Source organism: Ranitomeya imitator, chromosome 8 (genome assembly GCF_032444005.1).
Source record: "Ranitomeya imitator isolate aRanImi1 chromosome 8, aRanImi1.pri, whole genome shotgun sequence".
NCBI classification, from domain to species: domain Eukaryota; kingdom Metazoa; phylum Chordata; class Amphibia; order Anura; family Dendrobatidae; genus Ranitomeya; species Ranitomeya imitator.
This window is the reverse complement of record NC_091289.1, coordinates 183,381,181-183,402,648: the sequence shown is the minus strand read 5'-3', so window position 1 is coordinate 183,402,648 and position 21,468 is coordinate 183,381,181. Positions and strand designations below refer to the sequence as shown.

The 21,468-nt window shown below is 51.0% G+C and overlaps 1 long non-coding RNA gene across 1 annotated transcript; it reads right to left on the bottom strand.

Annotated features, from left to right (window-relative positions):
• Positions 1 to 6,244: 6,244 nt before the first annotated feature.
• Positions 6,245 to 9,514, bottom strand: LOC138648392 (uncharacterized). Its single transcript, XR_011315098.1, has 2 exons — positions 9,284 to 9,514; positions 6,245 to 6,405 (listed from the first exon to the last, which is right to left on the bottom strand). It is a non-coding gene; the product is annotated as an uncharacterized lncRNA (long non-coding RNA).
• Between the last annotated feature and the right edge of the window lie 11,954 nt (positions 9,515 to 21,468).

Below are 21,468 nucleotides of genomic sequence, written 5' to 3'. Positions count from 1 at the left end.
GGATTTTGTTTTGTTCCAATCTCCTCACTGTGGATTGTTTTAGAAATGTTCTTACCTCCCTTCTGAGTATGTTTTCCTGGGTCGTCTTTGTTCGAGTCTAATGTTTTTCTTCCCGTCCCCTCTTCTTCTAGTTTAACGCCCTCCTGATGAGTGTAGCGAGTCTTCTGGCGAATGTGTGTTTCCCAGGTTTGTTGAGGTGTAGTCCGTCTCTGGCGAGGAGTCCATCATACCAGTAATTCACACCGTGGTCCAGGAATCCAAATCCTTGTTGTCTGCACCATCGTCTTAGCCAGTTGTTTGCATCAAGGATCCTGTTCCATCTTCTGGTGCCATGCCCGTCTACTGGAAGGATAGAAGAAAAAACTACCTGTGCATCCAGTTCCTTTACTTTCTTCCCCAACTCTTCAAAGTCCTTGCAGATTGTCGGGTATTGTCGGGTATTCTAGAATATGCATGTCCCCGTAGTATATGGACAATGATGATTCCAGAATTCACGGCAGACTGTGTCCGTCGCTGATTGATCAAGGCAACCTTTATGACATCACCGTCGCCATGGCAACCATTATGACATCATCGTCGCCGTGCCCGTTGCTGATTGGTCGATTGTGGCCCGATTCTAACGCATCGGGTATTCTAGAATATGCATGTCCCCGTAGTATATGGACAATGATGATTCCAGAATTCGCGGCAGACTGTGCCCGTCGCTGATAGGTCGAGGCAACCTTTATGACATCATCGTCGCCATGGCAACCATTATGACATCTATGTCGATACTGTGCCCGTCGCTGAATCAGAAACGTGAGATGTCTACGTCCTTTATGACATCATCGTCGCTGTGCCCGTTGCTGATTGGTCGAGGCCTGGCGATGCTGTGCCGGTCTCTGATTGGTCGAGGCCTGGCGGCCTCGACCAATCAGAGAGCTGGGATTTCCAGGACAGACAGACAGACAGACAGACAGACAGACAGACGGAAAAACCCTTAGGCAATTATATATATAGATAGGAGCTAATGTGGAGGCCATTATACAGTATAGGAGCTAATGTGGGGTCATTATAAAGTATAGGAGCTAATGTGGGGCCATTATACAGTATAGGAGCTAATGTGGGGTCATTATACAGTATATGAGCTAATGTGGGGCCATTATACAGTATATGAGCTAATGTGGGGCCATTATACAGTATAGGAGCTAATGTGGGGCCATTATACAGTATAGGAGCTAATGTGGGGCCATTGTACAGTATAGGAGCTAATGTGGGGCCATTGTACAGTATATGAGCTAATGTGGGGCCATTATACAGTATAGGAGCTAATGTGGGGCCATTATACAGTATAGGAGCTAATGTGGGGCCATTATACAGTATAGGCGCTAATGTCGGGCCATTATACAGTATAGGCGCTAATGTGGGGCCATTACACAGTATAGGAGCTAATATGGAACCATTATACAGTATAGAAGCTAATGTGAGGGCCATTATACAGTATAGGAGCTAATGTGGGGCCATTATATGGTATAGGTTCTAAAGTGGGGCTACTATACTGTATAGGAGCTAATGTGGGACCATAATAAAGTATAGGAGCTAATGTGGGGCCCATTATACAGTATAGGAGCTAATGTGGGGCCATTATACAGTATAGGAGCTAATGTGGGGCCATTATACAGTATAGGCGCTAATGTCGGGCCATTATACAGTATAGGTGCTAATGTGGGGCCATTTTACAGTATAGGAGTTAATGTGGGGCCATTATACAGTATAGGAGCTAATGTGGGGCCATTATACAGTATAGGAGCTAATGTGGGGCCATTATACAGTATATGAGCTAATGTGGGGCCATTATACAGTATAGGAGCTAATGTGGGGCCATTATACAGTATAGGAGCTAATGTGGGGCCATTGTACAGTATAGGAGCTAATGTGGGGCCATTGTACAGTATATGAGCTAATGTGGGGCCATTATACAGTATAGGAGCTAATGTGGGGCCATTATACAGTATAGGAGCTAATGTGGGGCCATTATACAGTATAGGCGCTAATGTCGGGCCATTATACAGTATAGGCGCTAATGTGGGGCCATTACACAGTATAGGAGCTAATATGGAACCATTATACAGTATAGAAGCTAATGTGAGGGCCATTATACAGTATAGGAGCTAATGTGGGGCCATTATATGGTATAGGTTCTAAAGTGGGGCTACTATACTGTATAGGAGCTAATGTGGGACCATAATAAAGTATAGGAGCTAATGTGGGGCCCATTATACAGTATAGGAGCTAATGTGGGGCCATTATACAGTATAGGAGCTAATGTGGGGCCATTATACAGTATAGGCGCTAATGTCGGGCCATTATACAGTATAGGTGCTAATGTGGGGCCATTTTACAGTATAGGAGTTAATGTGGGGCCATTACACAGTATAGGAGCTAATGTGGGGCCATTATACAGTATAGGAGCTAATATGGAACCATTATACAGTATAGAAGCTAATGTGGAGGTCATCATACAGTATAGGAGCTAATGTGGGGCCATTATACAGTATAGCAGCTAATGTGAGGCCATTATACAGTGTAGGAGCTAATGTGGGACCATTATAAAGTATAGGAGCTAATGTGGGGCCCATTATACAGTATAGGAGCTAATGTGGAGGCCATTATACAGTATAGGAGCTAATGTGGGGTCATTATAAAGTATAGGAGCTAATGTGGGGCCTTTATACAGTATAGGAGCTAATGTGGGGCCATTATACAGTATAGGGGCTAATGTGGGGCCATTATACTGTATAGGAGCTAATGTGGGGCCATTATACAGTATAGGGGCTAATGTGGGGCCATTATACTGTATAGGAGCTAATTTAGAGGCCATTATACAGTATAGGAGCTAATGTGGGGCCATTATACAGTATATGAGCTAATGTGGGGCCATTGTACAGTATAGGAGCTAATGTGGGGCCATTATACAGTATAGGAGCTAATGTGGGGCCATTATACAGTATAGGCGCTAATGTCGGACCATTATACAGTATAGGCGCTAATGTGGGGCCATTTTACAGTATAGGAGCTAATGTGGGGCCATTATACAGTATAGGAGCTAATGTGGAGGCCATTATACAGTATAGGAGCTAATGTTTGGCCATTATACAGTATAGGAGCTAATGTGTGGCCATTATACTGTATAGGAGCTAATGTGGGGCCATTATACAGTATAGGAGCTAATGTGGAGGCCATTTTACAGTATAGGAGCTTATGTGGCACCATTATACAGTATAGCATTATCATTAGGGCCACAGTATGATTGTAGCTTCTGAGCCTAGAGTTACACCACCTTCTAGTCTTCACTGTAAGAGCTGACATGAGTGTAATGTTAGAGGCCTGAAGATGATAGCATTGTGTCAGCTCGTGTCCTCACACCTCACGTCCTCTCACTTCAGGCGGCCATCATGTCTGATAACAGGACTATGGAGCTTGTGAAGTGCTGCCGATAAGGACACTGCGCTAGGATTTTTTGCAATCCTTTGGTTTCCCGTAACACAGAGCCCTCAGTGGAAGTCACCGGAGCCTCCATCATGACGCTCCTGGAATTCGCTGGAGGTGTTGCTGTCAAGTCTTGGAACGCGGGCGGCTGTGACATGTGACACCTGCAGGCTTCCTGACCTGTCAAGTGTAAAAATGAAATATGGACGACTTCGCCATTGAAGTTTATTTTGAATGTTCATAAATTTAGGTGTCGCCAGTCGCCGACCTGGAACACGGGGCTTATTAAAATGCCTGAGATTCCAGGGTCGATTGGAGAGACGCATTTTGGTTCACTGGTCATTTGCAGCTGCCCTCAGATACACTTTTTGCTGGAGAATACAGTGATACAAAATGTTCTAATTGCAAATAAAAAGTAACAATTCAATTGCACAAAATTGGCCCAGAACCCCTATACAGTCCTGGATATTGCTACTATGTCCATTGCTCCATCACTAATGCAGTCACCTAAATAATCCGCGGCTGTCTGTCACCCAGCGCCGCTCCTGACACCATTACATTTGTTTTCCTGAATAGCAAATTCAGAAATTATTGAACACAATAATTGTAGGAGAAATGTCGAACTTGATGGACCTAGGTTTTTTTTTTTTTGCAACTCTCCATTATACTAGAGCTCATCACATCTCAATTCAATGATTTGGTACCAAAGTAAGATTTGCCTGCCCCCTATTGGCCAAGAGCAGAACTGCAGAGTCCAAACTGCTACTGGATCCAAACTTGCTATAATTCCATTATCCAACTGGCGAATGTTTGCAGCTGGATAATAAGTGGAATTTACGGACAGAGAACAGGGTGTCGGGGTCATTTATCAGTTTACAAGAAGTCTTGGAAAATACAAATGTCATTGTAAAAAAAAAACCTAAAAATTGTCCATAGTGTTGTACTGTGATATGTCCCAGGCGCCTGGCTCTGCCAGTCCTTGTGCCCAGTCCTGTGACAAAACCAGAAATTGACAGAAGAGTCGTCATCGGGATCAGAACCAGCAGTTCACAGCGACAGCTGTGGAAAAAGTTTGGTTTTGCCAGGAAATATTTTTTTTTACGTTTTTATTCCATGGCCTTTTCAGAAAAGTTGTTGTATTTTATGTGAAATGGACCCATCTGTCGAATATAAACCAGCGACTGATCACATAATACATTCAAGAAGGGGCGAGGGGGAAGGGAGGCGTCCTTCAAAGTCAACGTGCTACATTTCATTTTAGGGAAAAGATCTTGCACTCACTTTGTGGCATCTGTTGTTCCTTAATGTCAGTGTTATAAGAGCTGCGGCTGGTCAATGCCCGGGGGCGCTGCTCCAGATGCTGTGGCCCAATGTCGGGCCTCTTATACGAGGGCGTTCCGGTTTTGCCCTTTTAAAGAAACAGTCACAGATCAAAATGTATAAAAATCATAGAATGTCACTTTTCCATTCTTTACATAGTGTCACCGCAGGCTTAATGGTTACAAACCTACATAGGACATAAGAGCTTGGTGGTTGTAGTTCCCTCTAAGTTGCCTGATGCAGGAATTGTTCATTCCACTTGTCATGTTATTCTCTGCCCCATCTTCTGGCGATATGCCCAATCACCTGCCATTCATCATGCACTAGATTTGGCTCTGGCCTCTCCCACCATGTGCATATGATCATAAGAGACATCACATACATGGGCCGAAAGAGGTGCAGGTGTTCACAGCACATATATGGTTCTAACAGTACACAATACAAAAAAACAAAACAAAACATAAAATTAAGAAAAATCAAGACAAATAATGTACAGTATGGACACTATAACCTTGCGATGGCCAAAATTTTTAGCTGATTCATTATTTTCTGACAAGCAACTTAAATTAGTTTAACTAAAACAGTGATGCAAATTCCCTACTTTCCCCAGGAAGTCAGAGTTACATGATGACATTATTTTTGCTGGCTGCCAAAACTAGGTGGAGCTTCTGAGAAATCAAGTTATTCCTCAATCATTAGGAGCTGTATAAATCGTTATACACTGTGCACCTCCTAATGTTGACTGTATAAATCTGTATGTAGTGAGCTCCCCCTAGTGGTGACTGTATAAATCATTATACACTGTGCACCTCCTAGTGGTGGCTGTATAAATCTGTATGTAGTGAACTCTTTTATTATAAAAATACAAAACTTACAATACGTAAATAGCAAAAATCAAAACCCCAGCAAAAGCAACTGTCCGAGTCCAACATTACCCCCCCAGTCCAAAGCAAAGTCCGAGTCCAGCATAACTGCCCCCAGTCAAAGCAACCCCGCAAAAGAAAACAAAAACTGCCTTCTTCTCTCTCTCTCAGAGAAGCTTCCTCCATCTTTCTTTCTTATGTTGTTTTCTGTCCTTTACTTGTCTTTTCACTTTAATTCTCCAGATCTCCTCCTCCCCAGGTTACATCACCCAAGGAGAGAAGAAACATTTTATTAATACACGCACATACACACTTCATAGCAAACCTAACAAAGAAAACTTCTGGCCCATCGCCCAAAAAGAAACACTATAGCCATCTGGCTTAAACACATCTATCTAAAACACACAATTTTTTTTTTTTTTTTAATTTTATAATTTTTTTTTTTTTTTGTATTATTTTTTTCCTTTTTTTTTTTTCCCCCTTTTTTTCCCTTTTTTTTCCTTTTTACACAGCAAATACAACCATAAACAACCCACCACCAAACCCCTCCCTCCCACCACAAAAAACACCCACACAATACAGAAATAACCTCACCGAGGAACTCATAACCTCTTGCTTACAGGACAGGTGCATTAACCCTGAAAGCCACAGGATCATCACCTTACAATATAATATAATGCTACATAACTCTATATTACAACACTTACCCAGAGCCAGGATTGGTGCCTGTAAGCCCTATATCAGTAATTCACTTCTGCAAAACAAAAATCTGATCGTGAAAAGCCCCAGCCCGCCACCGGGAAACCGGAGATGACAGGCTTCTACCCTAGCAATCCTTACTCTACCAGCCGTCCCTACCTGTCTAGACATCTGCCCCTATTTATCTACCTACCTTTCCCTGTCTCTCCCTGCCTGACCCTACTACCCTACCTAACTCACCGCGTGCCTACCTAACTGTCCCTAGGCTGTCCCTGTCCTGTCCCTAACTATCTACCTGTCCCTACTGAGGCTATCTACCTGTCCCTACCATTTACCTGCTTATCTAAGCCCTAGGTACATTAAATGAGGACCCTCTCCAGAGAAGAGAGGCCCTCGCTGCACCTAGCCTGTCATACTCCAGAGAGCGCACCTTCACCAGGCCACCCAGAATGTTCCTAACAACCTCGTCCCGGGGGAGGATTTTCTGCTGAGTTGACACTAAGCACCGTGCGTTCCACGTGTAAAACCTGACAACTAAACTGCCTAGAAATAAAGTGCCCCGATCTCGGCCACCCAGGGATCCGAATGCCCCATACGCCCACTCCGCATAGGAAAGGTGTGCCAGCCGAGGCCAGCCTATGGAAGCACCCACCCTGTTGTAGACCCCTGTATTAAAAGGACACTGAAGGAGGACGTGCTCCATGCTTTCCAGCGTGTCGCAACACCCCTCACGGGGACAACCCCGATCATCGGAGTTCCTACACTTCAGGTTGTCCCTTACGTACAGTTTCCCATGGAAGCAGCGCCAAGCCAAGTCCCAAAACTTCAAGGGGACCCGTGTAGAATTCAATAACCTCAGCCGACCCTCCAGATCCCGACTTGGGCAATCTTTGAGCACCAGAGGCTTCTGGAAATGGGTCAACAGGACCCTCCTGTCAAGGAATTTCCTCGACATGGTCCTGATCTCCCACATTCCCAGACCCCACCGGCGGATCACCTTCAGAACCGGGGTAGCGTAAGCCGGGAGATGCCCGTGCGGTGTGCGCAGGTCCTTCACTTGCCCTCCTGTCTCCCATTCCTGGAAGAAGGGCCGAAGCCATCCCCTGCAGGAGAATACCCACGGAGAAGCCCTCTCTGACCAGAGGTTGGCGATGTTAGTCTTGACAAAAGTGTTTATTAGAAACACCACTGGGTTGACCATACCCAACCCTCCTAGTCTCCTTGTGCGATATGTGACCTCCCGCTTGACTAGGTTCAGCCTATTTCCCCATAACATCTGGAAAAACAGGCTGTAGACCCATGTCCAGAGCGGCTCTGGCAACATGCAGACGCTGCCCAGGTATATTAACAAGGGTAGCAAAAAACCCTTAACCAGGCTAACCCTTTCCCTCAGGGTCAAAGACCAACCCTTCCATTGGTCCACCTTCTGGGCGGCGATCTTAAGTCTGCCTTCCCAATTTTGCTGGGGGTAGTCCCCAGGGCCAAATTCGATGCCTAGGATTTTTGCCGATGCCTGGGGCTCTGGAAGAGTGTCCGGGAGACCAAAACTAGGGTCTCCCCCTCCCAGCCAGAGACTCTCACACTTTTCCTGATTAATTCTGGACCCAGAAGCCTCCGAGTAGCGATCAACCTCAGACATGACCCACTCCGCCTCCTCACCCGAGGACACGAAAAGGGAGACGTCATCGGCATACGCTACCACCCTCAGAGTGGCTTCCGGAGCCACCTGGTCCATCCTGACTCCCGCCAACGGCCCACGCTCAATCCTCCTTAAAAGGGGATCTATCGCGAACACGTATAACAGCGGGCTCAATGGACAGCCCTGGCGGACCCCAGACCCAACCTCAAAAGGGCGGCCAGACCAACCATTCACGAGCGGGAAAGTCTCTGCCCCCGCGTACAAGATCTTTAGCCAATTTACAAACCCCCCAGGCAGACCGTACCTCAGAAGGACGGACCAGAGGTACTCATGGTTAACCCGATCAAAAGCCTTCGCCTGGTCTAAGGACAGCAAGTACCCCTTCCAGCGACCTGCCCTACTCCACTGCCTCTCGGACACCGAGCACAGCACTAAACGTACTGCGGCCTGGAACAGAGCAGTGCTGGGCCCCCGAAAGGAGCCGGGGTGCAAACTTCACCAGCCATTTGAACAGCACCTTTGCCAGAACCTTCCGGTCCGTATTGAGAAGCGCTATGGGACGCCAATTCTCAATACGGGACGGGTCCTTACCCTTTGACAGGATAATCAGGGCAGACTGCCTCATCGACTGGGAAAGAGCGCCCGAGGAGAGACACTCGTTAAACACCTCAGTCAAGAGAGGGACCAAGGAGTCCCTAAAGGTCTTATAAAACTCGGATGTTAAGCCATCCGGACCTGGCGATTTCTTAGGCCGAAGCCCATCAATGGCCAGTCGCACTTCCTCTTCCCTGATTGGTTCTGTCAAAACGTGAAGCGAGGGGTTATCCCCTGGCTCAGGGATGGCCTCGACCAGGAAAGCCGACATCACGTTCCGATCCAGATCCCTCTTCCCCAAGAGGTGTGAGTAGAAAGATCTGATCACCTCCAGGATCCCTGATTTGGATCTTTTCAGGGAACCCGTATTGTCGACCAAACCTGTCACCACCTTACAACTCACTGACATCTTACAGTTTCTGTAGGGGTCAGGCGAGCGGTACCTCCCGAAATCCCTCTCAAAAACCAAAGATGTGTGCCTATCGTACTGACACCTCTTGAGTAAAGACTTCACTCTGGAGATCTCCTCACGGTCACCTCCAGCCGAGACGAGATGTTCGAGTTTCCTCCTCAGTTCCTGATACAGGCGGTACCTGCTCAGGCTCCTGAGGCTCGAGAGCTGGCGGAAGAAACTCGCAACCCGATCCTTGAACATCTCCCACCACTCTGACTTATTGCTACAGAGATCCAAAAGCGGTACCTGGCTCTGAAGAAAGTCCTCAAAGGATTGTCTTATCTCTGCTTCTTCAGCTTCCATAGTCCCCTTCCCATCCAAGGGGTTTCTGAAACATTCAGAGAAAAAGAAATCAGACAGTGATCGGAGAACTCCACCTCAACAACGGACACTGCTGAAGAGATGGCTTCCTCCTTTAAAAAAAACCTGTCTATCCTAGACCTACAATTACCTCTATGAAAGGTGAAACCACAGTGACCTGGGGTGTGCCGGATGTGGACTTCCACCAGGCGAGCGTCACTAGCTATGCTATTAAGAGTATTACTATCATAAGCCAGCCGGTCAATGGAGCCTCCCCTATCACGAAGCCTTGTGACAGTGTTAAAGTCACCTCCAAAGACCACCTGCCGACTGGTAAAAAGATAGGGCTTAATCTTCAGGAAGAGACATTTACGGTCCCACTTTGACTGCGGACCATAGATGTTAATGAGCTGAAGCTCCTGTCCCCTCATGAAGACGTCTAAGACCAGGCACCTCCCCATTTCTACCTCGATAACTCTCCGGCATTCAACCGATGCAGTCTTAAAAAGGACTGCCACCCCGCTACACGGCTCGGCCGCAAGAGACCAGTACGAAGACCCGCACCTCCACTCGCTCTTCGCCTTGCGTATGGCCCCCATATCCGTAAGCCTGGTCTCCTGCAAAAACAAAATTTCAGCCTCAAATCGGGTGAGAAAATCAAAGGCCGCAAATCTAGCCGCATCAGACTTTATACTAGCGACATTAATGGTCGCTAGAGTCAACGGGGTGGGTGCCGCCATCATGAGTGATCGAGTTAGATGGCCTTTTTCTTCACCCCACCCTTTTTCTTAGCCCGCTCGTCTCCGGACGATGAAGCCCCCCCTCTTCTTTTCAGAGAGACAGAGGTATCCATCCCTCCCACCTCTTTCTCATCTCCGGACCCAGGGTCGTCCCCACCTCGCGAGGAAGACACACCCCCCGGAGAAGGGACTCCCCCGCCTCCCAAAGGCCCTCCCGATGTTACCTCCGGAACCTCACCCCGACTCCCGTCTCAGCAGGATCGTCAAGGGCTTTGGAACCGGTTGGAGAGAGGGATCAGAGGGGAGTTGGTGGGACCTTCCTTAGGCACCTTGGTCAGGGAAGAAGATTTTCCATCTTTTTTCTTCTTTTTTTACTTTTGGCACTCTTGGCACTCCTTTTGGTACCCTTGTCACCCATTTCTTTTGGCTGTTCCCCTCCATCCTCATCAAAACTTTCATATTGAGAGGCATCTAAGAGATCAGCCACTTCCTCATTGTCCATCCGTCTGATCTCCTCATTCACCGCTTCCTCCCCCGGGGCCTCAGTGACATGGGCCGTCGCCTCGGAGGAGGGGGCAGCCATTACCCCAGTTTCCCGAGGCTCCTCCTGCCCCCTGCCCTCCTGACGCCTTGCCTGCCTCCGCTGGTAAGAGGGGCCCCTAGCCCTGCCATTCCTCATCGGCCCCTCAGCTCCTCCCCCGCTACCACCTCCAACCTCTGCAGAAGTTGCACCGCCAGGAACTTCCTCACGGCTCCCCTCCGCCCGGCTGGCCATGGCATTAGAGAAGGAACGAGGGCAGCGGCTGAACGGGTGACCTAGATCACCACACAGGTGACATCGAATGACACCACAGGATGCGGCGAGGTGACCTACCTCGCCACACAAGGCACATTTCTGCACCTTGCAGCCCGCGCTGAAGTGGCGAGGATCACCGCACCTGTGGCATACCTTCGGCTGCCCCTGGTAGAAGACCAGAATCCGATCCCTTCCCAGAAAAGCCGAGGAAGGGATGTGGGTGACAGTGCCCCCTGAACGCTTCAACTTTACCATGAAGGTCCAGCCCCCTGACCAGATACCAAAATCGTCCCGGTTCTTCTTCGGGACCTCCACAACCTCGCCGTACCGACTCAACCAGGTCATTATGTCAACGCCAGAAAGAGACTCATTACATGTTAAAACGGTCACTTTCTTTGGCCCACTTTGGCGAGAAATTGCTTCCACAGCGAAACCTCGCCAGCCGGGCTCCTCTTTTACTAGCTCATAATTCGACCAAAAGAGCTCCAAGCCCTCCGGCCGAACAAAGCTGATATCAAAGGTGGAGGTCCCAAAAGGATGTATCAGAGCAAAGATGTCAATAGCCCTGAAGTCCATCTTCATGAGGAGCTTCACCACATTTGTCCTGGATGGACACGCTTCATCGCCCCTCCACCGAAGACGAACCACATTTCTCCTGGAGACCCCCTGCCCGGCTGTCGGGAGGGACCACACGGTCTCCCCCCCCCCTTTTCTCTTGGAAGGCAGCTAGACCAAACTTATCTAGCCAGTAGGACAACGCCACCTCTCTTCCCTCTACATTGATCGTCTGCTCCCCTTTTTTTGAGGGCCTCCAGGAAACGGCGGCGAAAAGCTTCATTCCCTGGGTCCGGAGATGAGGAAGACCCCTGTGGAACCCCAGCGGCAGCAGCCGCATAACTAATGGCGGCTGCAGGTGAGGGGGACGATGGACCAGCCCCTATATTCCCTGAACCCTGAACCTCACAGTCAACCATCTCCACCTCACTTACCTCAGCCTCACCATTTCCACTAGTAGAAATCACCGCACTGGCACCATTCACACCAACCATACCTCCAGCAGAAACTGCCCCTGACCCTTCACCATTATCACCATCACACACACTATTCACACCACTTGCACCACTTCCATTATTATTTACATTTTTTTTCCTGCTCTCTGCTGGGGTTGTTGCTGTTTGCAGTGCAGCTGCCCCTTTAAGATCGATACTGCAGGGTTTAATTACCACACCCTGCTTTTCAGCAGAGCATGTGCTGGCAGCTGCAGACTGTTGCTCCAGCCTCTCCTGCAGACCATCTCCACGCTCCTGTGTGCACTTCACCGCCGGGTCCCCCACAGATACAGGTGACACACATGCAGAGGACCCCGGCGGTGCAACTTTCTTTGGCGAGGATGCCGTCCGGACCTGCATTACTGCAGCCATTACAGCTGCACCCGAGATGATAACCGGTGCCTGGGTCCCAGATTTTGACCCAGCATCGGATCTGCATGTGGGGGACCCCGACACCACAGCACACGCCGCCGATGATGCGGCCCCGGCTGACAGCGCACCGCCAACACTGCGGGGAGCGGTGACCACCGGCAAGGTACCCACAGCCCCTACCCCCCGAGCGTCAGCGGGTGCAGCAGGCGCCAGGCCGTCCCCCGTTTCCACAGAGGATCGGGCCTGGACACCTCCACAGGTTTTATTACTGCCCGCCACAGGGCCACACTCCAGACCATGCACACTGTCCGGCTCTGCAGCCGCATGCCCACTCTCGCCCCCTCTGCTACCGCCAGCAGAGACGGCGACCTGCGCCATACGACTTGTACTCTCCCCGCTCCCTCGCACCGGACCCACTGCAGGTCCCGGGCCGGGGTGGGTAGCGGGCTCCACACAGCGGGATCGGGGGGTCCCAGGAAGGGGGACAAACACCAACCTCTCCTCCGATGTTTTCTTCCTTTTTTTGCTTTTCTTTTTCCCCCTCCCGGTTGCCTCATCCCCGCAGACCTCATCCCCAAACTTCAGGTGGGCATAATTTACTGGGGACTCTAGCTGACGGATCTGCTGCAAGACGAGGCAACCCCCACTGCTGCTGTTATCGCTGCTGCTATCATCCGCATCACCCCCATCATCCTCTGAAATACTATGGTCTGATGGGAGTGGGACCTGCACTGGATCTATCCCGCTGTGTGTGGCCTGGAGATCACTTACCAAGCCCCCAGGTGGGTACGGTGCCTCCTCCATCTCCTCATGGTCCACCTCCTCCACCTGGGTCAGACGCCGAGACCCCTCTGGCTCCTTTGCAGCAGCCATGTTGTGGAATCGGTCGTCATTCTCCAGCTTTTCCCGGAAGGGCCCGCTGTTGTTTAATATAGCCGCTCTCCGGGCTTCCATGCCCTCAATGCAGATCCCCAAGCTGGATATCCTGGCTGTTAGGGCAGACTTCTCTGTGCGGGAGGCTCTGCTTGCAGCTTGCCTCACCTCCTTCATCTCCTCCCGGAGTCTCCTGAGGGTCTTCCCAGTCTCCTCACGCTTGCTGAGGTACGCATGGACGTGGGAGCCATAGCTGTCAACCGGCTCCCGTGCGGCCCTAGTGCCCCAATCCTTCGGCACCGGCGCCGCTGCACCTCTGCGAGTACTCCGCTCACCTCCGGGAGGAGACACCGCAGTGGCCCTCGCCTCAGCCTTAGGGGCTTTGCAGCCCTCCTGGGTCTTCCTGAGCTCCACCATGTTCTGGGCCTTGCCGGATCTGGTGACCCTCTTTGCCGGTAGCGATGAGCTCCCACCCCTCGCCGGCTTAGACCGAGGGGTGGGAGACGGGGACTCAGCCCCACAGTCCATCCAATACACTCCTCTCTTTCCTGGGTCAGAGAGGGGGGGGGATTCCTGGGTGAAAAACTGGTGACTCTCCTGGAGCAAACAGAACAGCACCTTCCTCCACAGACTACAAGCTCCTAGTGGTGGCTGTGTAAATCTGTATGTAGTGAGCTCCTCCTAGTGGTGACTGTATAACTCTGTATGTAGTGAGCTCCCTCTTGTGGTGGTTGTATAAATCTGGATGCAGTGAACTTGCCTTAGAGGTAGCTGTATGAATCTGTATGTACTGAGCTCTCTCTAATGGTGACTGTATAAATCTGTATCTGTATGCTTCTCTGAAACCTTGTTTGCCGTGTGATTTCAAGTAAAGAAACTGGCAATCAAGTAAGTGGAGTAAGCACTGGGCAGGGAGTAGAGCCGGAGTGACAGACGCAAGAGAAGAGCTTCCATGTGCTGAAAGCACTTCAGCCTCATTTGTATTATATCATTCAAACACTGATTTTTCAGCAATAGAGGAACAGATTGTCTAGAATCTAGACTCGAGATAAAGTGAGAAAGATAAATCTGTATGTAGTGTGCGCCCTCTAGTGGTGTCTGTATAAATCTGTATGTAGTGAGCTCCCCCTAGTGGTGGCTGTATAAATCTGTATGTAGTGAACTCTTTTATTATAAAAATACAAAACTTACAATAAACAGCAAAAATCAAAACCCCAGCAAAAGCAACTGTCCGAGTCCAACATTATCCCCCCAGTCCAAAGCAAAGTCCGAGTCCAGCATAACAGCCCCCAGTCAAAGCAACCCCGCAAAAGAAAACAAACTGCCTTCTTCTTTCTCAGAGAAGCTTCCTCCATCTTCCTTTCTTGTTGTTTTCTGTCCTTTACTTGTCTTTTCACTTTATGATTCTCCAGATCTCCTCCTCCCCAGGTTACATCACCCAAGGAGAGAAGAAACATTTTATTAATACCCATACACACTTCATAGCAAACCTAACAAAGAAAACTCTGGTCCATCGCCCAAAAAGAAACACTATAGCCACCTGGCTTAAACACATCTATCTAAAACACACAATTTTTTTTTTTTTTTTAAATTTTATAATTTTTTTTTTTTCCCCTTTTTTTCCTTTTTACACAGCAAATACAACCATAAACAACCTACCACCAAACCCCTCCCTCCCACCACAAAAAAACACCCACACAATACAAAAATAACCTCACCAAGGAACTCATAACCTCTTGCTTACAAGACAGGTGCTTTAACCCTGAAAGCCACAGGATCATCACCTTACATTACAATACTACATAACTCTCTATATACAGCACTTACCCAGAGCCAGGATTGGTGCCTGTAAGCCCTATATCAGTAATTCACTTCTGCAAAACAAAAATCTGATCGTGAAAAGCCCCAGCCCGCCACCGGGAAACCGGAGATGACAGGCTTCTACCCTAGCAATCCTTACTCTACCAGCCGACCCTACCTGTCTAGACATCTGCCCCTATTTATCTACCTACCTTTCCCTGCCTCTCCCTGCCTGACCCTACTACCCTACCTAACTCACCGCGTGCCTACCTAACTGTCCCTGGGCTGTCCCTGTCCTGTCCCTAACTATCTACCTGTCCCTACTGAGGCTATCTACCTGTCCCTATCATTTACCTGCTTATCTAAGCCCTAGGTACATTAAATGAGAACCCTCTCCAGAGAAGAGAGGCCCTCGCTGCACCTAGCCTGTCATACTCCAGAGAGCGAACCTTCACCAGGCCACCCAGAATGTTCCTAACAACCTCGTCCCGGGGGAGGATTTTCTGCTGAATTGACACTAAGCACCGTGCGTTCCACGTGTAAAACCTGACGACTAAACTGACTAGAAATAAAGTGCCCCGATCTCGGCCACCCAGGGATCCGAATGCCCCATACGCCCACTCCGCATAGGAAAGGTGTGCCAGCCGAGGCCAGCCTATGGAAGCACCTACCCTGTTGTAGACCCCTGTATTAAAAGGACACTGAAGGAGGAAGTGCTCCATGCTTTCCAGCGTGTCGCAACACCCCTCACGGGGACAACCCCGATCATCGGAGTTCCTACACTTCAGGTTGTCCCTTAAGTACAGTTTCCCATGGAAGCAGCGCCAAGCCAAGTCCCAAAACTTCAAGGGGACCCGTGTAGAATTCAATAACCTCAGCCCACCCTCCAGATCCCGACTTGGGCAATCTTTGAGCACCAGAGGCTTCTGGAAATGGGTCAACAGAACCCTCCTGTCAAGGAATTTCCTCGACATGGTCCTGATCTCCCACATTCCCAGACCCCACCGGCGGATCACCTTCAGAACCGGGGTAGCGTAAGCCGGGAGATGCCCGTGCGGTGTGCGCAGGTCCTTCACCTGCCCTCCTGTCTCCCATTCCTGGAAGAAGGGCCGAAGCCATCCCCTGCAGGAGAATACCCACGGAGGAGCCCTCTCTGACCAGAGGTTGGCGATGTTAGTCTTGACAAAAGTGTTTATTAGAAACACCACTGGGTTGACCATACCCAACCCTCCTAGTCTCCTTGTGCGATATGTGACCTCCCGCTTGACTAGGTTCAGCCTATTTCCCCATAACATCTGGAAAAACAGGCTGTAGACCCGTGTCCAGAGCGGCTCTGGCAACATGCAGACGCTGCCCAGGTATATTAACAAGGGTAGCAAAAAACCCTTGACCAGGCTAACCCTTTCCCTCAGGGTCAAAGACCAACCCTTCCATTGGTCCACCTTCTGGGCGGCGATCTTAAGTCTGCCCTCCCAATTTTGCTGGGGGTAGTCCCCAGGGCCAAATTCGATGCCTAGGATTTTTGCCGACGCCTGGGGCTCTGGAAGAGTGTCCGGGAGACCAAAACTAGGGTCTCCCCCTCCCAGCCAGAGACTCTCACACTTTTCCTGATTAATTCTGGACCCAGAAGCCTCCGAGTAGCGATCAACCTCAGACATGACCCACTCCGCCTCCTCACCCGAGGACACGAAAAGGGAGACGTCATCGGCATACGCTACCACCCTCAGAGTGGCTTCCGGGGCCACCTGGTCCATCCTGACTCCCGCCAACGGCCCACGCTCAATCCTCCTTAAAAGGGGATCTATCGCGAACACGTATAACAGCAGGCTCAATGGACAGCCCTGGCGGACCCCAGACCCAACCTCAAAAGGGCGGCCATACCAACCATTCACGAGCGGGAAAGTCTCTGCCCCCGCGTACAAGATCTTTAGCCAATTTACAAACCCCCCAGGCAGACCGTACCTCAGAAGGACGGACCAGAGGTACTCGTGGTTAACCCGATCAAAAGCCTTCGCCTGGTCTAAGGACAGCAAGTACCCCTTCCAGTGACCTGCCCTGCCCTGCTCCACTGCCTCTCGGACACCGAGCACAGCACTAAACGTACTGCGGCCTGGAACAGAGCAGTGCTGGGCCCCCGAAAGGAGCCGGGGTGCAAACTTCACCAGCCGTTTGAACAGCACCTTTGCCAGAACCTTCCGGTCCGTATTGAGAAGCGCTATGGGACGCCAATTCTCAATACGGGACGGGTCCTTACCCTTTGACAGGATAATCAGGGCAGACTGCCTCATCGACTGGGAAAGAGCGCCCGAGGAGAGACACTCGTTAAACACCTCAGTCAAGAGAGGGACCAAGGAGTCCCTAAAGGTCTTATAAAACTCGGATGTTAAGCCATCCGGACCTGGCGATTTCTTAGGCCGAAGCCCATCAATGGCCAGTCGCACTTCCTCTTCCCTGATTGGTTCTGTCAAAACGTGAAGCGAGGGGTCATCCCCTGGCTCAGGGACGGCCTCGGCCAGGAAAGCCGACATCACGTTCCGATCCAGATCCCTCTTCCCCAAGAGGTGTGAGTAGAAAGATCTGATCACCTCCAGGATCCCTGATTTGGATCTTTTCAGGGAACCCGTATCGTCGACCAAACCTGTCACCACCTTACAACTCACTGACATCTTACAGTTTCTGTAGGGGTCAGGCGAGCGGTACCTCCCGAAATCCCTCTCAAAAACCAAAGATGTGTGCCTATCGTACTGACACCTCTTGAGTAAAGACTTCACTCTGGAGATCTCCTCACGGTCACCTCCAGCCGAGACGAGATGTTCGAGTTTCCTCCTCAGTTCCTGACACAGGCGGTACCTGCACAGGCTCCTGAGGCTCGAGAGCTGGCGGAAGAAACTCGCAACCCGATCTTTGAACATCTCCCACCACTCTGACTTATCGCTACAGAGATCCAAAAGCGGTACCTGGCTCTGAAGAAAGTCCTCAAAGGATTGTCTTATCTCTGCTTCTTCCAAGAGGGACGAATTCAGCTTCCATAGTCCCCTTCCCATCCGAGGGGTTTCTGAAACATTCAGAGAAAAAGAAATCAGACAGTGATCGGAGAACTCCACCTCAACAACGGACACTGCTGAAGAGATGGCTTCCTCCTTTAAAAAAAACCTGTCTATCCTAGACCTACAATTACCTCTATGAAAGGTGAAACCACAGTGACCTGGGGTGTGCCGGATGTGGACATCCACCAGGCGAGCGTCACTAGCTATGCTATTAAGAGTATTACTATCATAAGCCAGCCGGTCAATGGAGCCTCCCCTATCACGAAGCCTTGTGACAGTGTTAAAGTCACCTCCAAAGACCACCTGCCGACTGGTAAAAAGATAGGGCTTAATCTTCAGGAAGAGACATTTACGGTCCCACTTTGACTGCGGACCATAGATGTTAATGAGCCGAAGCTCCTGTCCCCTCATGAAGACGTCTAAGACCAGGCACCTCCCCATTTCTACCTCGATAACTCTCCGGCATTCAACCGATGCAGTCTTAAAAAGGACTGCCACCCCGCTACACGGCTCGGCCGCAAGAGACCAGTACGAAGACCCGCACCTCCACTCGCTCTTCGCCTTGCGTATGGCCCCCATATCCGTAAGCCTGGTCTCCTGCAAAAACAAAATTTCAGCCTCAAATCGGGTGAGAAAATCAAAGGCCGCAAATCTAGCCGCATCAGACTTTATACTAGCGACATTAATGGTCGCTAGAGTCAACGGGGTGGGTGCCGCCATCATGAGTGATCGAGTTAGATGGCCTTTTTCTTCACCCCACCCTTTTTCTTAGCCCGCTCGTCTCCGGACGATGAAGCCCCCCCTCTTCTTTTCAGAGAGACAGAGGTATCCATCCCTCCCACCTCTTTCTCATCTCCGGACCCAGGGTCGTCCCCACCTCGCGAGGAAGACACACCCCCGGAGAAGGGACTCCCCCGCCTCCCAAAGGCCCTCCCGATGTTACCTCCGGAACCTCACCCCCGACTCCCGTCTCAGCAGGATCGTCAAGGGCTTGGAACCGGTTGGAGAGAGGGATCAGAGGGGAGTTGGTGGGACCTTCCTTAGGCACCTTGGTCAGGGAAGAAGATTTTCCACCTTTTTTCTTCTTTTTTTTACTTTTGGCACTCTTGGCACTCCTTTTGGTACCCTTGTCACCCATTTCTTTTGGCTGTTCCCCTCCATCCTCATCAAAACTTTCATATTGAGAGGCATCTGAGAGATCAGCCGATTCCTCATTCTCTACCCGTCTGATCTCCTCATTCACCGCTTCCTCCCCCGGGGCCTCAGTGACATGGGCTGTCGCCTCGGAGGAGGGGGCAGCCATTACCCCAGTTTCCTGAGGCTCCTCCTGCCCCCTGCCCTCCTGACGCCTTGCCTGCCTCCCCTGGTAAGAGGGGCCCCTAGCCCTGCCATTCCTCATCGGCCCCTCAGCTCCTCCCCCGCTACCACCTCCAACCTCTGCAGAAGTTGCACCGCCAGGAACTTCCTCACGGCTCCCCTCCGCCCGGCTGGCCATGGCATTAGAGAAGGAACGAGGGCAGCGGCTGAACGGGTGACCTAGATCACCACACAGGTGACATCGAATGACACCACAGGATGCGGCGAGGTGACCTACCTCGCCACACAAGGCACATTTCTGCACCTTGCAGCCCGCGCTGAAGTGGCGAGGATCACCGCACCTGTGGCATACCTTCGGCTGCCCCTGGTAGAAGACCAGAATCCGATCCCTTCCCAGAAAAGCCGAGGAAGGGATGTGGGTGACAGTGCCCCCTGAACGCTTCAACTTTACCATGAAGGTCCAGCCCCCGACCAGATACCAAAATCATCCCGGTTCTTCTTCGGGACCTCCACAACCTCGCCGTACCGACTCAACCAGGTCATTATGTCAACGCCAGAAAGAGACTCATTACATGTTAAAACGGTCACTTTCTTCGGCCCACTTTGGCGAGAAATTGCTTCCACGGCGAAACCTCGCCAGCCGGGCTCCTCTTTTACCAGCTCATAATTCGACCAAAAGAGCTCCAAGCCCTCCGGCCGAACAAAGCTGATATCAAAGGTGGAGGTCCCAAAAGGATGTATCAGAGCAAAGATGTCAATAGCCCTGAAGTCCATCTTCATGAGGAGCTTCACCACATTTGTCCTGGATGGACACGTTTCATCGCCCCTCCAGCGAAGACGAACCACATTTCTCCTGGAGACCCCCTGCCCGGCTGTCGGGAGGGACCACACGGTCTCCCCCCCCCTTTTCTCTTGGAAGGCAGCTAGACCAAACTTATCTAGCCAGTAGGACAACGCCACCTCTCTTCCCTCTACATTGATCGTCTGCTCCCCTTTTTTGAGGGCCTCCAGGAAACGGCGGCGAAAAGCTTCATTCCCTGGGTCCGGAGATGAGGAAGACCCCTGTGGAACCCCAGCGGCAGCAGCCGCATAACTAATGGCGGCTGCAGGTAAGGGGGACGATGGACCAGCCCCTATATTCCCTGAACCCTCAACCTCACAGTCAACCATCTCCACCTCACTTACCTCAGCCTCACCATTTTCACTAGAAGTCCCCACGCTGGCACCATTCACTCCAACCATACCTCCAGCAGAAACTGCCCTTCCAACACCTGACCCTTCACCATTATCACACACACTAGTCACACCACTTGCACCACTTCCATTCTTATTTACATTTTTTTTTGCATTTTTTTTTCTGCTTTCTGCTGGGGTTGTTGCTGTTTGCAGTGCAGCTGCCCCTTTAAGATCGATACTGCAGGGTTTGATTACCACACCCTGCTTTTCAGCAGCGCATGTGCTGGCAGCTGCAGACTGTTGCTCCAGCCTCTCCTGCAGACCATCTCCACGCTCCTGTGTGCACTTCACCGCCGGGTCCCCCACAGATACAGGTGACACACATGCAGAGGACCCCGGCGGTGCGACTTTCTTCGGCGAGGATGCCGTCCGGACCTGCATTACCGCAGCCATTACAGCTGCACCCGAGATGATAACCGGTGCCGGGGTCCCGGATTTTGACCCAGCATCGGATCTGCATGTGGGGGACCCCGACACCACAGCACACGCCGCCGATGATGCGGCCCCGGCTGACAGTGCACCGCCAACACTGCGGGGAGCGGTGACCACCGGCGAGGTACCCACAGCCCCTACCCCCCGAGCGTCAGCGGGTGCAGCAGGCGCCAGGCCGTCCCCCGTTTCCACAGAGGATCGGGCCTGGACACCTCCACAGGTTTTATTACTGCCCGCCACAGGGCCACACTCCAGACCATGCACACTGTCCGGCTTTGCAGCTGCATGCCCACTCTCGCCCCCTCTGCTACCGCCAGCAGAGACGGCGACCTGCGCCATATGACTTGTACTCTCCCCGCTCCCTCGCACCGGACCCACTGCAGGTCCCGGGCCGGGGTGGGTAGCGGGCTCCACACAGCGGGATCGGGGGGTCCCAGGAAGGGGGACAAACACCAACCTCTCCTCCGAT